Below are 17,983 nucleotides of genomic sequence, written 5' to 3' on the forward strand. Positions count from 1 at the left end.
CTGGCTCCTGTTGGTTTAGCTGCTCTGATGTCATTTACAGGCAAATCAGGAGGATGTGCAAACTAGAGGAAAACATGCCAAACTTGGGGAAATATTTCTTGGAGTCTTCTAACCCTACAGAAAAATTACCATTGGCTTTCAGAAGCAATTCATGCTAAAGGGCTAGGAAATACGCATTCACACTCATCACAATTTTATATATATTTAATTTTCTCCTCTGTGGGTGGTACAATGTCTGATTCATCTAAGTAGGCTAGGGGGAATATTTTAAGTACACTGAAAACTGTTTATTTTGGAAAACAACCTTTAAAAAAAATAATCTGAAGAGCAACATGCTTTCCTTGTCTTGATTCTTCCATGCAGCAGGAACGGCAATGCTCATTTGTGTGGGGAACATAATGTGTGCACATGCCAAGACGTGTTCCACTTGGACAGCATCAGTCACTGTCCAGCTGTTGATTGCAAAATGGGGCTGAATTTTATTCACGTGCTGATTCATTGATGGGCATAATCAGAACAGATTTCATCCCACTGTTAGGGAATCCATGCTGAGAAGTGCTTTAGCCAGGACCATTAATGTACTGTATCTGTATGGATGCTGAGTACGAACTCGTAATACTAGACCAGGCAGCAAATATTCAAATCCATCAAGTTTGGATGATTGCATGGCCCGGAACATAGAATAAGACTTTGCTTTCTTATCAAGTGAAATTGCTTGACATTAAGTATGAAACTGAAAAAAAAAATCTGAACTGAGGAAAGAAACAGATTATTAAAGGATTTTGCCACTTCTAATAGATAATTTTGTTATGAATAAATGTCAAGTTTCTTTTCAGGCTCAGTAAGTCAAAAACTAGGATAGACAGTTACAAATTGCAGCATAGTGTGAAATCACAACATTTGTTTTTTTGTCAAATACAGATTGCTCTCTCAGATATTATCGTCTGTGCAAAATGAAACAAACAAGCCAGAAACTGCTGTTTCATTTCATTAAATGGTGAGCCAAATCTGGGAAATCAAATTGTAATCACACTCTCCCACCAAAAAGTTTGTGTTTCCATTCAATTTTTATTTCACAGCGGTGGCGGCAGCAGGCAGACACCATCTTGTTTTCCTTAATGGCATTCTCCAATTGGATCCCAAGGATAAAGAGCCCTTAACGTTATTCATTAATGCTGTTGGTGGGGAGAATGTAAACAATGCACATGAGTGCACCTTTTGTTTCTGTTGCTACCTGGACAATGACATTGTCTCCCTGTCACTTGGGTCATCATCACAAGGGGAGACTCCTCCCTGACTATAGGTTTTGGAATCATGTAGAAGGCAGAATGTGTAGACTTCAATCATTGGCTGCAATTCTAAATTCACTTCCCTGGGAGTAAGCACTATTGAATAACATGGGACTTACATCTGAGTAGACCTAGTGGGGGCGTATGAATCTTGGGGGTTTTTTTGCAGTGCTACCCAGAAAATGTTCTGTTTCTTCCAACCTCATCAGGGCATTTGGGCGGTTGGTTGGTATAATAAAAAGTACTGCTGAGGGCAGCTGCAAGTGGTCTGTCCAATCAGTCAAACTTAATGAAAGCCCAGGAAGATTTTGGTCATAGGCTGCAATTCTAAATACACTTCCCTGGAAGTAAGCACTACTGATTTACATGGGACTTACATCTGAGTAGACCTGTTTAGGTCCCCCCCCATCCTGCAAGCTATTTGCCCATTCTGCCTTTCAAAAAAAAGCCCTGCCAGCTCACAGCAAAAGGAAAACAGTTCTGCTTTAAATGGGGGATGGGTTCAGACAATCATGTTGCCTGCCTGCCTGCCTGCACTTGGGCAATGGACATTCACCGTGATTTACACAAGAATGCCCGTTTATTGTGGGAACAAAACTGCAAAGCACAAAGTAACATGGCACCAACAGGCAACAGCAGGATCTAAAGTTAATAATTTATGGGCACTAAATTAAACATCTTTCAAGACATAGATAGGAACAAAATGCTACAAATGTAATTAGCAAAAGTTATGGGATCTTTATGGTGTAGCTGTGCAGTGGTTAGAGTAACAGACTGGGATCTGGGAAACCTAGGTTTGAATCCTCATTCTGCCATGGAAGCTTACCAGGTGTCCTTGGGCCAGGCATTCTCTCTCACTTTAACCTACTTCACAGGGTTGTTCTGAGTATATAATTGAAGAGAGAGGAATGACATAATAAGCTGCTTTGGTCCCCATTGAGGAGAAAAGCAGAGAGTATACATGTCTAAATAAATAAATGAAAGGTTTACCCCAATGGAGGAAATAGCAACTCCACGAGATAATTTCAGGTCAGAAAAGTGGTGCAGGGATGAGGCTCAGATCCCCCTCTGATCTTCCTGATTTGAACGGCCTGCTATTTAAAGCGGAAGGGACCGCTTGGAGCTTCTTTCCCAGAACTGCCAGACTGGTTTGGCCCTGAGAGATTCCATCTCCCCTTCAGGGTTTTGACAATCAGGGCTGCACTGTAATTTGATGGGACATTTAACAGGGAAGATTCAGTTAATAATTTCAGTAATGAACTGGGGGGTAGGGAACAGAAATGTATGTAAGAAATTTGGAGGTATTTTCAGGCTAAAAACTCCCAAGAACTTATAAGGCAGGAATAGGATGAATTTGTTAATTAGCAATACTATCTGATGCAGTTGCTTCAGTCAGTGAAGCCAATGGACTTATACTGGAGTGACTGAATAGGGTTGTGCTGTAGAACCATGGGGGTGGGGGGGAGATGAAAATCCAGGCAAAGACTGTCAAGTAGAGGTAAGTGGCAAGGTTTAGAATTCCCCACAAGTTTCCTTCAGCTGGGCAAGAAACGCAATGGGGTGGAGTGAGGGAGAGGTTGCTGGACATGCTGGGAAAGCTCCAGTCTGAAGTGTTGTGGATTCTCAATTAGATTATATTGTGATAGGAACAAACAAGATCTCCAATCACATTCCGAGACTGCTTGGAAGAAGAATGGATGGGTGCTCTTCTTTTGAAAATACCAAACCTAGTAATTATTTAGATCCAGCAATAATTGGAATGCATGAGTACCCAGTGGTGGAGGAAAATCTGAGCGTGCTTATATTAGCAAAGCAGGAGATTGATTTTACATGGTGTGTTAACTAAAGAATTAATAGAAGCCCAAGTGATGAGTGTTGACTAGCAGTTAGAGGGCATGATGCCCTATTAGGAAAAGTCTCATCATTAGGGGGTATAAGGTCATCATCCTCTATTTCTAACATCTGGATGGCTAAATTATCTGAAGCAAAGAGAAAATGTGCAGGTGACCATAATGTTATTTTATGGGGACAAAATCCAACAGGATCAACAGAGTGATCTCTTTATTTGGATCAACTGAGCCATCACAAAGTAGTGAGCAATCTTTGCAGTGCCCCATTCTTCATCTTCTGGCTAAGCATACAGCATCCAACAGCCTTTGGTGCAACCTGAGGTCTTGTTTTCAACCAGCACAATTTAACCTAGTTAAATCTACACAGCTACTCTTTCACTTTGCCCTGCAGATGGCAGACTGGAACTTCCATACTTGAATGTGAAAACTTGCTCACGACATTATGATGATTTAGTTGACCTAATAAAGTGAAAAAAATCCAGTAGTTAGAAGTAAGAGATAACAGCTATGAAAACAAGGTTATGTGGGAAAGACTGGATTGGACTCGGAGCTCCATCTGGGATTTAGTTGGGATTTTCCAGAGGACAGGCTGGTTGGTGATCTTGGACAAAACACATCCTTCTTTTGTAGCTTGTGACTGGGCTCACTTGCTCAAGCACCTTATGGTCTTTTTGGTCCTGGTTTCTATTGAGGGCCATTTTCTCCCAACCTAATGATTCGGGGGGGTGTCTTAGTGGTTCTCCAGCACCAGGAAAAACTTGAAGATGGGGTTCCAGAATCACTCAAGCAGCATGAGGCGAGGGCGATCCGCTATAGGGTGAGTTTCGGACAGCATAGGGACTTAGAGGCAACTGAGGTGGTAAGGGCTTCAGGGCGGGTGCTGGGGCCACTAACTGTGGGCTAGTGGAAGCTCCCAATGTGGCACTTGATCATGGGGCCTGGACCAGCTACTCTAGATGCCCTGTGGCTAAGATTCTATGGTCTATTTCCCATATACACAGTCATTTGCAGCTCTTCTTTATCAATGACCATGCCTATGTACGAAAGCCTTATTGTAAACCAGGTTGTATACAGATGGAGAAGAAATGTTCTGCATTCACAGCTACAATTTTTCCAAACTGCTGTGAACCTAAGCATCAGTGCAACTCAACCTGTGTAAAAGGCTAAGGTTCCCCCATGTGCGCTGGCACTCAGAGGACAAATAGAATTGCTCATGGCTAAGGGAAACTGACCGCGTGAATCAGCACTACCGTTCCCTATTTGTGTTGTACTAAATACATTGCTGGTGCTTACCAAATAATTTTTTATAATAATGTAATTAACAAAAGGTATATAATTGCAATCAAGCTACCCCCTCGAGAATTTCTTAGCTAATTGCAGCAATTTAAATGATTAACAAATCACAATTAGCAATTGGTTTTAATATAATGCACACAAAGTAGTTATGCCAATTTTTGCAGTGAAGTAAACAATGTCTTTTCAATCCTGATGTAAATGTAATTGCTAGTGTCTGATGAAAGAAAGGGAAGCCAGTTTTTAGAAAATTGCTCAGAAGCAATATTTTTGAATTGCAGAGCATGTTGTCAACATCTCCTCAACATGTAAGTTATTTCAATGAGTTTACAAAGATGAACTATCATAAACCCATGCTAAATTATACGTTGACGTCGCTGCTGAATAGCTGGCATCTCCACTCAAGTTCTATCTCATTGCAATTCTAAGCCAATCTAATTGAGAGGCTTCTACAACAAACTTTTTTCTCTTCTTGAAAGACAGTTCCTGCAACTCTCCAGAGACTGCTGAAATGATCTGCATTGTGTCTGGCAACGGGCTGGGTCCAGCCAGCCCTTTCACTTAATCTCACCCAATTCTCCTCTATTCTATAGCCATGAAGATCCAGTGATCCCCCAGTGTAGTGGGGGAGCCAGTTTGGTGTAGTGATTAAGAGTGGCAGGACTCTAATCTGGAGAATCAGGTTTGATTCCCCACTCCTCCACTTGTAGCCAGCTGGGTGACCCTGGGCTAGTCACGGTTTTCCAGAGCTCTCTCAGCCCCACCCACCCCACAGGGTGATTATTGTTGTGGCGATAATAATAGCATACTTTGTAAACCACTCTGAGTCGGTGTTAAGTTGTCCTGAAGGGCAGTATATAAATCAAATGTTGTTGTTGTTGTTGTTGTTGTTGTTGTTAGTGGTCAAAAGAGATTCCTGCTTCCGTTTTCACCCACAGAAAAGCTAGTTGAATCCCGCCTTATGTGTGGAAGCAAACAGTGTGTCTGTTTTAAATCTCCTCCCTCCCAGCTCAAAAGTCAATTGCATTAACTGTGGCCACTTCCAGTTTACATATGTGCAGTCATGGCAATTACCCCCCACCCCCATGAATCATTAGGTTGGGAGAGAATGGCCCTCAATACTCAGCTTTTAGCTTCTAAAATTATATTTCAATCTTCAGAGGATGGTGGTTGTGGTTGTGGTTGTTGTTGCCTTCCATAAATCTTTGGGCCATATCTTGTCTGCAAGTCAGGTGCCTCTGGGAACCTCCCCATACCCCTCTCCATTGGGGTATGGAAGTTATATTCCAACCCCCCCCTGTTATTTGCCCTAGCATCTGGCATTGAAAGGTACACTGTCTTGAGTCTTGGAAGTTCTATTTAGCTATACAGTGTAAGAGCTCAGTGGTTCTCAAATTGTAGGCTAGGACTATGACTGTCAACATTTGTATCATGAGGCTCAAACTCCTAAGCTGGGGGAGGAGGCTCTGGGCTCCTCTCTTCCCAGCAATGGGGCACAGGAGGGCAAATCTGCCCCCGTTGCCTCCTTTGTACTGCAGACACTCCCAGGGGTGTGACTCAACTCCCAGCCATAAGTGGCATGGGCATAATGGGTTGGATCCAACCAGCTTCTCTATTGGTGATAAAGGAGGGAAGAGTCCTCTTCAGCTGCTATGCTGAGAATCATGGAACCTGCATTGACAAAAGAAGAGTGGGGTGGCGGGCTGTAGCACAGAGGGGAACTGGTGAAACTGAGTGAAAAAGCTGGCTGGATGCAACCCAATGGGCATAGCTTATACCCCTTGCTCCCCACACTGCTGGTGGATGGTTACAGACAATGCCTGCCACTTTTTCAATCCATGTCAGGGCCCTTGGATCTAATCCAAAATCCCAGATAGCAGCAGTCAGTCTCAAAAGGTACCACAAGTGTCCCACTTCAAAAAAATAATCAACCATAACAGTTGCTGTTCGATCGGCCCTTCCTTATTTTATCTCATCCTTTCATTCAAAGTAAACTAGCCATGTGTTATACATTTAAATAAGCCACTTGACTTCTGAATTAGACTGGAAATTGTGTGTCCACTAAATCACTGCATAGATTCTGGTGTAAGCGAACTGAAGACTATGACTGTGATTTTAAAAAAAAAATCTGAGTTTTGGCATGTGAATGTTCATAATATTCCCTTTAATAAGACACTAAGAGCGCACATGTACCTCCTGTTTGCTTCCAGTGTTTCAGGTCTATTGCAAATTTGGAAACACAGGCCTCTTTATTTTAACATAGCCATGGGCAAAAATAGAAGCCCTTATGTGATGTGTGCAAAATAGTATGACATGGGTCCTCAAGAGGTCTGCTTTGCTGCAGGTTTTCACTTGTCAAACACTTGGGATGAATTCCAGTGAATTTTGTGTAGCAAGGACAGTAAATACATTTAGCATGAACTAGTATTAGCTCATTGGCATGCTCTACTATTTTCTTGACTTCTCAAAGATAATTAAAGGGGGGGCACTATTTGATTCAACAGCATTGTTGAGTGACAGTTGGAAACCCAAGAGTGTTGTGGCCAATTCTGACAATTATGCACAATGTCACCTCAGTTTGATGGATTGTTAGAGATAGTTATGGCCTCCGGCAAAGCCCAGGGATGTTAGCTACCAGGCCAACCTTTAATAAATACTGAAAACTAGCATATTGGCTCCCACATCTGCAATTACATCTGTTAAAGAATTATCAAAGGGCCAGTGCCCTCATTTGTTTTAAGATTGGTATAAATTGTCACTGATTCATGAATATCAGCAAGCATTATCAGTATTTTTGAACATATGTTAGGCTTTGCATGCTCTGTGCCAGAACAAACAAAATCCAAATTCTGCCCCAAGGTCACAAATGCAGTTTGCTTATTTTGCAGCATTTAGACTGTTTCCAAGATACACATTTTCAAAGAATGTGGATTATTTTTTCCCCGAGGGTTGATGTAAAATCCCACCAAGAATGGCTCGAAATCTCCTGTTCCATTAAAGCAAAATGGTGTTCTGAAACAGCCGGTGGTCTTACTGAGATCTGCAATTTTCCATTAGATACTCGGCATGTTTATTTACCAGAAAGTGCTTTCACAGTTTTTGTGCCATAGCAACAAGAACTTTATAGACTCTCTTGATATCTTCATCTTTGCACTTTTTGGTATATTTTTAAACCCTTTGATGTGGGGACATCTTTTCATTTGGCCCAAGAGGGAGGAACAAAGGCATAGAGTAAGCACTGGTGTTTTGATAAATCTTTGTTTTCCAAGTCAAATGCCCCTCCCCCTGGGATGTTTTTAGCCTCAATAGGGGGGAAAGTCCAGGCAGAATACAAAGTCCAGTCTTTTTCATTAGCAAGGCTCAGAGCCCCGTGGCACAGAGTGGTAAGCTGCAGTACTGAAGTCCAAGCTCTGCTCACAACCTGAGTTCGATCCTGGTGGAAGCTGGGTTCACATAACCGGCTCAAGGTTGACTCAGCCTTTCATCCTTCCAAAGTCGGTAAAATGAGTCCCCAGTTTCTTGAGGGTAAAGTGTAGATGACTGAGGAAGGCAATGGCAAACCACTCTGTAAAAAGTCTGCCAAGAAAACGTCGTGATGCGACGTCCCCTCATGGGTCAGCAATGACTTGGTGCTTGCACGTCCCCTCATGAGTCAGCAATGACTTGGTGCTTTAGAGGGGAAAGTCCAGGCAGAATACAAAGTCCAGTCTTTTTCATTAGCAAGGCTGAGAATCAGAGAAGGCAATTTTGATTGGAGAAATGGTGCTGTGGAAGTGGTAAAAATTCCCTTTCCAAGGTGCTTTGGCTCTAATACCATCACTAAGTCCATCTGCTGATTTTTGAGACTGCATCATGTGTTATAGATCCCCAGGCTAAGATTGCCTGCCCTCTGGAGGCTGAGTCAGACATGAGATTTCATACTTGTCCAAGAAATGCAAGCGGATACTATCTAGAAAGCATTATAAATTTTGAAATGCATTCTAATACCAACTAAGAATTGCCTAGACACATACCTGACAAATTCTGATCAGTGTTTTTTATTACTGCTGCAGCTAAGTAATAATGTTTTGAACTACATTTGACATCAGTCTCATCAGCTGGTCCAGCTGACTGTGATTTTCCTTCACACAGCAGTCCTATAATTCTATACACTTTTTGACAAAGAAAAGAAACCTTATTTGTAAAGAGGAAATGGGAGATAATATTGGTAAGGAAATACAGTATGCTCACAAGAAAGATTGAATTCAGACTGGAAATGGATGATGATTCTTTTTCAAAGACCTAAAAGTAGCTTTGAACAAAGGATTATTGCTTATGATCTGCATTCTGATCCTACTTTTGCATCTGTTAAAGAGATGTTACAGGTTTTATATTGTTTCAAAGACCTTCAGATCCTGTTTGACTAGAGGTGACAGCTGAACAGAAGAGACATAACTACACACATACCATAGAAAGCAAAGCTTCTCTCAGGCCCCATTCAGCTCCCTTGAAATAAACTATTAGATTGAATCCAACCACCCTTTCTGCTGGTGAAAAAGGAAGGAGGGGTTCTCTTTCACCAGCAAAAAAAGTTTATGCTGGGGATCACGGGACTTGCATGAACAAAAGCTACAGGGAGAGGATGCTGTCATAAGGTGGGAAATTGGTCAGGATTGAGTGAAGAAGCTGTCTAGATAAAATCCATTGTCTGTTTCCAGCCTCATTTTCTATTTTTGCTGAAAATGCACACATTTCATTCTGTTTCAGAAAACTATATTCCATAGTTCCTCTCATATAATGATCACCTCTAAGATCTGGAAGATTTAAACATGTCTGAGAACCACTGGAAAGGTAATAAAATTAGCTTTGAGATGATTTGCCATTGCCTTACCTTCTGAGATCTGACAGGATCAAGCTCTCTGGAGGTAAATGAGGCTGAGGGAAAGAGTGACTGATCCAAGCTGACTCCGTGAATTTCATGGCAGAGTAGGGATTTGAACTTAAGGGCCAAGCTACACATGACAAATGACACTTGAACAGCAAGTGTATTTCTCCCTGTTCACTTGCCCTCCACTCAATCCACTTGCCATTCAAGTGTCATTCGTCATGTGTAGCTTGGCCCTTAGTCTCCAGTTCCTAGTCTAACATTCTAACCACTACACTACATATGTGCTAAGGAATCACCCCAGCATAACCTGCCTGATACAGGACCTTCCTTTCCTGTTACTGAGAAAGCTTCAAAAGCAAAGTATTACCTGAACTTGGTAACTGAGGGCCAAACTAGACGTTACATGCAGCACAAGTGGTCAGAGGTTCACAATCTGACTCAGAGTCACAGGTATGAATTGGGGAACTTACGTTAAAAGTGCTCTGTTGTTCCTCTCAGCTCCACAGCACTGTGAGGACAGGAGGGGCTTCAGGCTTCACTCCTGCACCATTTTTGCCAGTGGAAGTGGCCATTGAAGGGACTGTTTGCTCCTTTCTCTGGCTGTCCTAGGATCATGAGTCATACATAATGTCTAGTTGGCCCTAACAGTGCAATCAGGAGCAGAGTTATACTTTCTAAGTCTATTGAAGCTTAGGCCTCAGTTGTTAGTTTATCAGCAATGCGCCACCCTCTAATCCTAATATTCATTGACTGACATATAATAATGTAAATGACAGAATTTTTAGCCCATTTAATTAGAATAAATTCCACTGATTTGGGTTAATCCTATTTTCAGTAAAATGTGCTTAGGTCTAGGATTGGCTTCTTATGCAACTATCAAAAGCCGCTCATATCTTCTCTGAACAAAGGTCTAAATGATCTAATTTGAAGTCACTTACATTTTGTTGCTCACATCCCATAAATAGGGCTGCATAATAATAAAGTGCCAGGTTCATTCCCCCTGAAGTGCAGTATTTCCAAACAACTTTTATTTTCTTGCCCCTCCCACCCTGAAAGACAGCATATTAACCAATGTGGGCAGAGTGAAAGTTAATTAAAAATAATTACTAATAAAGATTACTTCATTAAGCAGTAAGAACATTATCTCCTTCTCTCATTTCAAAAAAATAGTCTTCCAGAGACAATTTCTGCCACTGAGGCACCTGGAGTCATTTACAGTTTAGCTGGTTCATCAGCACTTTTCGCCAACGTGGGCTGTCCAGTTCCCCACAGAGGCATTGAATTTTTTTTTTCAGAGACAGTTCTATATCAGCGGCCTCATAGAACTAAGAAAAATTTGGGTTCAATAAATATTTCATATCTGCAAAATTATGAACTGAAACCTTGATCACTAAAAGAGTGTTGAGCAACATTAATGGACCCCATCCCACTACTTGGTTGCTAACGTGAGCAGAGGATTATCTAGCAGTTTGATTCAGCTAAAGACCTGGGGTTGGGGGCCCAACTTTCTTTTCTGACCATGAAAAGGGAAGGCTCATCCCCTTTGACAACTTAAGAAAGCTATGCTGAGGTCATGGGATTCATGAACCATAAAACCTGCTTACATAAGCTATATAAGATGAGGGCTGTAGAACAGAGGGGTATTGGATGGGACTGAGTGAAAGAGCTGACTGGACCCAACTCATCACCTTGACATTGCTTCAGCACAGCCACAGCAGTCCTCTAATCAACAACACTTCATTACAGAATGAGGGTCAAGCTACAAGTGATGAATGACACTTGAACAGCAAGTGTATTTCTCCCTGTTCACTTGCCCTCCACTCAATCCACTTGCTGTTCAAGTGTCATTTGTCACGTGTAGCTTGGCCCTGAGAGAGCAGCACATAGTGGGGAACCCGGTCCTTTGAGTAGAGGTACATTTTATCCAAGGAGCTGAAAGGTAAAAGAGAGGAGTTTTATGGTTGTTAAGAGAAATTCTCTTAATTCTTCTTTACCTAGTTTCTCCCTGAAATCAAACAATCCTTTCCTTTTTCTTCTTTTTTAGGAATTTCGAGTCAGTTTCTAACCAATGCCTTTTTGATCGAAGAGAAATTTGAAGGGAGGAGGTGCAGGAAGGGAGGTTATGCACAATTTCAGAATTTCACTCTGTAGATGCTCAGAGGCAGACCATGTCTTCCCAAGCCTTCCTATCTTCTTGCTAGAGCACCACCCTGGGATGCATAACACAAAAAAACTTGCAAGGGCTGAAGTTACAAAAGGGCACCTTGAGTTCTCTTTGAAGATAAATGAATGAGAATTCCCACTCTTAAAAGAGAATAAGAAGAATCAAGGCTATATCTAAAGAAGTGAATTTCAAAAAAAAAAATCCCCATCCCATAACAACCATAATCTGGTATTTGGCATTGTAGTTATCCTAGAGGAGTACTGCAATCACCCTGAGCTTTGTTACACTTAGACAGAAAACCAGGAAGGTACTACAGACCCAAAAAAGAGGCAGCGGGGGAGGGGGCATTACTTCCATTGAAACCAATTGGAAATAACAAAATAGAACTAGGAAAACAGATCAACAATAATGAAGGAAACAATAATGAAACAAAACTATATGAAACATCCCAATAACAAAACAGTACCTTTGAGAATTGATAAAAATGAAAGAAATGAAACAAACTCCCATGCACAAGTCAATTGCAATCTGCAAAAAAACGAATGTTGCTTGCTTGCAATGCCTGTTTGGTGTTCAGTCAAACTGCTCAGTGATTGCCTTGACAATCTGCTTACATTTCAAAATGGCATGTATTTTTGCATCATGGTGATGGTGGCATTTTTACAGCAGGTGGCTGAGGAGCCAATGCTGATGCAGCCTCCTTCTTTACTGGCTTGGTTGGATCAGAATTATCCTGGGAAGGTGGGGCACCATTTAAAACCAGCTAGACTAGATGGTAGGTGCTGCTTTTGTGCCCGCGCAGTTGGTGGCATCCATCAGCATATAACATGCTGGCACGTGCACAGGACTGTCTGCATTGAGCTACAGTTCCCGGATAGCAGGGCAAGACTATGTAGAGGTGCCATGGCGTAGACCAACTGCTTTCCATGCAGGTGGTTCTCAGTTCAGTCCCTGGCATGTTCAGTTAAAAGAAACAGGCATTGTTATGCAAAAGTGATGCCTGAGATCCTGGAGATCCACTATCAGTCAGAGTATTGAGTCTGATGGACCAACAGTCTGATTCGGTATAAGACAGCTTTACGTGTCCTTGTAATTCCAGACTTGGCTTAGGTAGTCAAGGAAAAAGGCAAAATGGGCAGGGTTGGAAGGAACTCTAGAGATCCAAGCCACGCAGCTTTGCAAATCCCCACTCAGCAGGACTGAGACACCTAAGAAAACTATTTCTTTTGCAAGATGAGGGTTTTTTCCCCCCTATTATATATGTTGGGCGGATGGTTGGGGTCGGGGGACAGCCATGGCAAAATATTTGCAATCTGAGCTCAGTGAACATTGAATGTAGCCATAGCCAACATAAAATGTGCACAGACAGATAGAATTGCCTCTCCCTTTTAAAGGCAATAAAAAGTGCCCACGTTTAACATTAAAGTCTAAGGAAGAACGGATAGGAAACAGTAACACATAAAGCAGCTTGAGGAATTGGCACTGCAACCACTTAGCTTGACGAACATTAGTTTGATCTTGCAGGGGGGACTTCCAATGCCTGGTAGACTGTCACTACTATTGGCGGCGGCTGCTTTTTCAAAATCACCCGTTTCTCTCTTTCTCCCTCCACCAGATCTGCCCCCATCATTCTGTACCTTCTTCCCACCAGAGCCAGAAGATCACCTGCCAGTCATGACGTGCTGTGTCTGTGCACAGATGTCAGATAAGATACTGTAATGTGTGTATGAAAGGTATGTAATTTTATTACTGTAAACAAAGAACTAATGAAGCAAATAAGACTGGGGGGGGGTTAATTTTTTAAAAAAATTGGGCTTCGAAGGAGAAAGCCAGAAGGAATCCACAAAACAAATAAGGCAGGGACGATGGTGGGGGAAGCAAGCCCCAAGTAAAAACAATAAAACCCTTCAAAAATAATTAGAGAAAACACACACCGCACAGAAACTATACTGAAGAAGAAAACTAAGAAAGTCAGATATGGATAATATCGTCTAAAATACTACACAGCACTTTGGCACAAGGAAACTTGCAAATGATCTCTCTCTCTCTCTCTCTCTCTCTCTCTCTCTCTCTCTCTCTGAGTTGGTTCATTACAAACAGGCAGTTCCAGAATTTGATAAATGTTATCTGATTCAAAGTCATCGCCCCTCCCCCCACATATGCTTCTGGATTGTCCTGTCTTACATATATTTCACACATATATGTAAACTTAGTAGGGCGGCCAGGTTCCCTTAAGCTCCCAGCAGGATTGGGGGACCTGGTACTTACCTAGGGGATCTTCAGTGTGTTGGTCCCTGTGAAGGGCGGGAGTATGCCTGTTGCCAGGTGTGATGATGACACTTCTAGGGGAATACCCAGAGGCTCCCCCCCCCCTCATTCCCCTAAGGAGCACAGCTTTGTATGCCCTTATTAGGAAAACGCAACAGAGATGGAGAGAAACAGAAACTCCCTCCTGTAATAACAAAAGCTGCTAAACAAAACAAAAGAAAGTCATGAGTTTTCTTTCGTTATAGGCTGTTTAGGTAAAGAATTTGTTTCGTTTTCATATTAATGACTATCATTACAAAATGCCTCATTTTTGTAATGATTGTAATTAATAACGAAAGGAATGCACAACTCCAGTTTTCAATGTTCCCAAAATGAATATGCAGGGCTGTTTCAGTGGAGTTTTTCAGATTTGTCCAAGGGACTATGTTTAATTAATCTTCATAAAATTGAACAAAGGTTCCTAGTAAATATAGTACTTGTACCTCAGTAGTCTTAGGGAAAGTAATTATCTATTCTATCAAGGAGATTCCATAACAGCAAAGGATTAAATGTGCCTTTAGATCTTGAGCATCATCAGAATAGAGATGAAGGTTATTGTGCACAATATTGTGCACGCTGTGCACCCACAGCGTTATCTATTATTCATTTTTACATGAGTCAGTTTTCTTACTCACTTCAAGGCATTGTCCTCCCTTCTTTGTCGCAGGAGATGGCCCTGGACTCTTGACAGTAACTACAGTATTTTTTTCACCAGTTTTTTATTTTTTACTATAGATTGTTACGAACGGCACAAACTCAAGCAATGCACAAATCCACATTCAGTAAGGCTGCGCCTACTGAAGCTGCCACTAAGTTAGCTATTCAGAACCTTCCATTAAAATTTCCTTTGGATGATGCCCAGGATTGATTTAATGGTTGTATTTCCATATTGCCTTTCTGCCAGGGTTTATAATTCAAAATATTAAAATATAAAATGATTAAACAACAGAAACTCTCACAAGCCTTTTGTGGTCCCCTCAGGAATCATAGAATTATAGGGTTTGAAGGGACCTCCAGGGTAATCTAGTTCTGCACAATACAGGAAATTCACCATTACGCCCCCCCCCCACACACACACCAAGTGATCCCTGCTCCATGCCCAGAAGGATCCGTAGCCAAAGTGGCCTGGGGATTATTGCTGCCTAACCCCAAACTGGTGATTGGCATTACCCTGGGCATGTAAGAAGGGGCCACGAGAACTAAGCACTGGTGTAGGAGTTAAGGTCCCTGGCCTAGGCTTCTGCTCAGTTGGCACAGGTCTTTCTTTCACTGTAATCTTAATTTTTCAGTCAAATCCAGCAAGCTTTTGTCTTCTCCTTCCTTTTTACAAGGACAAAATTATACATACTGTATCACACTTGAGGTTTTGCTCTCTGGGAGGCTGCTTGGGATAGGCAGTCAGAAACTCACAAATCATGATCCAAAATACACTCCATTCACATATCATATAAATGCTTTGAAATGAAACAGAAAATTATATCCAACATTCAGGATCAAGTTCAAGCCTTCCAATCTGTAATTTATTCTGTCATTCTAGCTTTCTTAGCAATAGGAATGGGCAGGGGCTGTCAGTAAAGGAACAGAGTGCCTCAATATCAGCTGATATTTATATAGGGATGCCAGACCCACACTGGGGGTGGAGGATCCCCTGCCCCCCACACCCCGCCCCTGCTTACTTGGCCAGCGGGGGAGCGCACCATCCGTGCGCGCTCCCCTGCGGTGCTACGCACTCCCATGCACTGCAGCTACCTGGATTAAGCCCGTTTTGGCCCGGATCAGGCCTGGATTGGGGCTGCTGTGGAGTGCAGGAGCACTCTTGCCCTCCACAGCAGCCCAAAATGCGCCCGTTTTGGCCCAGATCGTTTTGGCGTGGATCAGGCCCGTTTTGAGCTGCTGCAGAGCATGGGAATGCTCCTTCACTCTGCAGTGGCCCAAAACAGGCCCATTTTTGCCTGGATTGGGTCCGTTTCAGGCTGCTGCAGAGTGTGGAAGCGCTCCTGTGCTCCATAGCAGCTCAAAACTGGCCCGAAACAAGCCTGATCTGGGCCCAAACAGGCGTGTTTTGGGCCGCTGTGGAGAGCAGGAGCACTTCCGTGCTCCGCAGTGTCCCCAATACGGACCCCTGAAGAGCATGGGCATGCTCCCAGGGGCTGTGTGATGACATCACTTCCCAGAAGTAACTTCCTCCCAACCCTGCAGGTAAGTGCCAGGCCTCAATCCCCCACTGGGAGGCTGAGGGGACCTGGCAACCCTATATTTATAGGACAGAGAGGCAACTAACCAGCCTATTACCTACCATGTAGCGTCATCTCAATAGGCATGTTTGTGCTTTGGAATTCTACCTTCCACCAATCAGTGCAAAATCTCAGTTGTTTGGAGGGGGCTTTCTGATTCTACATACCCAGGAGACCTGGTTGCCTCAGCTATTCTGGGTTGTGTACATAGTAGGCAGGCAAGAGAAATGCTTTGCTTGAATCCACTGGCAAACAGCCAGGGCAAATAGGAAGATGTATAGGCACCACCAATCAGCCTGCATGCCTTGAAGGGGACAGATGGAAATACTTTGCTTAAATAAAATGTCCGGCAGGCATGGCTGAGGAGATGGAGGGAATAGTGACAAACTCTCAGGCTTCCAACCCTCTCAGTGGCAAGTAGCCCATTTGTTCTGTTGATAGATTGAATGGGATTGGTGATAAACTAAGAGTTTGCTCTTCCACCAATAAATTCAAACCTTCATAACTAAATAAAATGTGAAAGATCTGAGATGAGAAAAGATCTTCTTTCTCTATGTGTGAGAGAACTGCTGATTAGAGACCTAGAAGTCCCTAAAGTCAATAATTTTATGTAAACTCACTAAGCAGTGGGACCTTTTCTCTGATAAAAATTCCTTTCCCCAGCTGCTAATAAGCTGACAGGGAGAAAGACAGGCAACCCTTCCCATTCATGTACAACGAGGGACAGATCTGAAAGCTTACATCTGCTCCTGAATATTGGAAATAATTTTGTTCAGATTCAAAGCATTTATGATGTTTCTGAATAGGGTATTGTTCAAATGATTACATTGTGATTTGTAAAGTTCCAATAGCCCATCTCTGTCTCCTAGGTAACTAAGCCACAAGTACGAGACAATGTATAAGTATTTTATAATGGGAAAGTGAGGGGAACTAACTCTTGTCCCATCCCACATCTTATTCTGCTGTTTCAATTTTTTCCCAGCCAAGCTCTGATATGGAACTCAGCAGAGCTGGGAGAAAAATGCTGAAAGAGACAAAATGTACACAAGGTATGCTTCCACACACGTTGGATAATCCACTTTCAATACTCTTTAGTAAACATTTGAAACTGATTTTCCATGTGTGGAACAAAAAATCCACTTCAAAAGGATTGCAAAAGTGCATTGAAAGTGCATTATTCAACGTGTGTGGAAATGGCCTCGGTGTACATTCCATTTCTGAAAAATTGGCAACACACACGCTGCCTCTTAAGGCTCCCAGGAAAGAAGGGAAAATCTCATCCCCTGCAGACACATACTTCCTTGTGCCTGTTTTGCAAGGGACAATTGGAGTTGCCTGTAGAATGGAGACAATTTCCCCCAATCTTCCTGAAGATTCCTTGGATTTGTTGTGGAATTTCATCCTGGTTGTGGGGAAGGCGTTACCCCTGGAAATGTATTTCCTATTGAAACCACTAAGAATGCAGGTTGCCTAATACAATTAGTTTCATTTCCAATATTAAAGTGTCCAACTTGGGGTACTTTTAATTGAAGAACTCAGTGATCAGTAAAGCAGGAAGTTTATAAAAATAATGAAGATTTATTTATGTACAGGTTGTTTATAGATCAGCAGACCAGGTTTCCCAGCATCAAAGGAGAACCCTGTTGGAGGCATGTACATTTAAGTCACTTAGGACTTCAGATTGTGATTTTATTCATGCTGTCAAGGACAAACAGGCTTTCATGGACTAGCCACGAAGTTAGAAACTTTTGCACATGGACAGGATTCCACTCACACCAGGCTGCCCTTTCGCAGGAATCAGACTAAAGGATAAGGCTTCTTATCACCAGAGACAGTCCTTGCAACTCTGTCCTCTCCCAGAGGTAGAGCTAAACCATTATGCCAGGCAGAGCCACCCTTGATGCTGTCTGCTGTCTCCTAAGAGCCAAGCTACAAGTGACGCCTGACACAGGTTGGACACTTGTCAGCTTCCCTCAAGT

Source organism: Eublepharis macularius, chromosome 11 (assembly GCF_028583425.1).
Source record: "Eublepharis macularius isolate TG4126 chromosome 11, MPM_Emac_v1.0, whole genome shotgun sequence".
Lineage (NCBI taxonomy): Eukaryota > Metazoa > Chordata > Lepidosauria > Squamata > Eublepharidae > Eublepharis > Eublepharis macularius.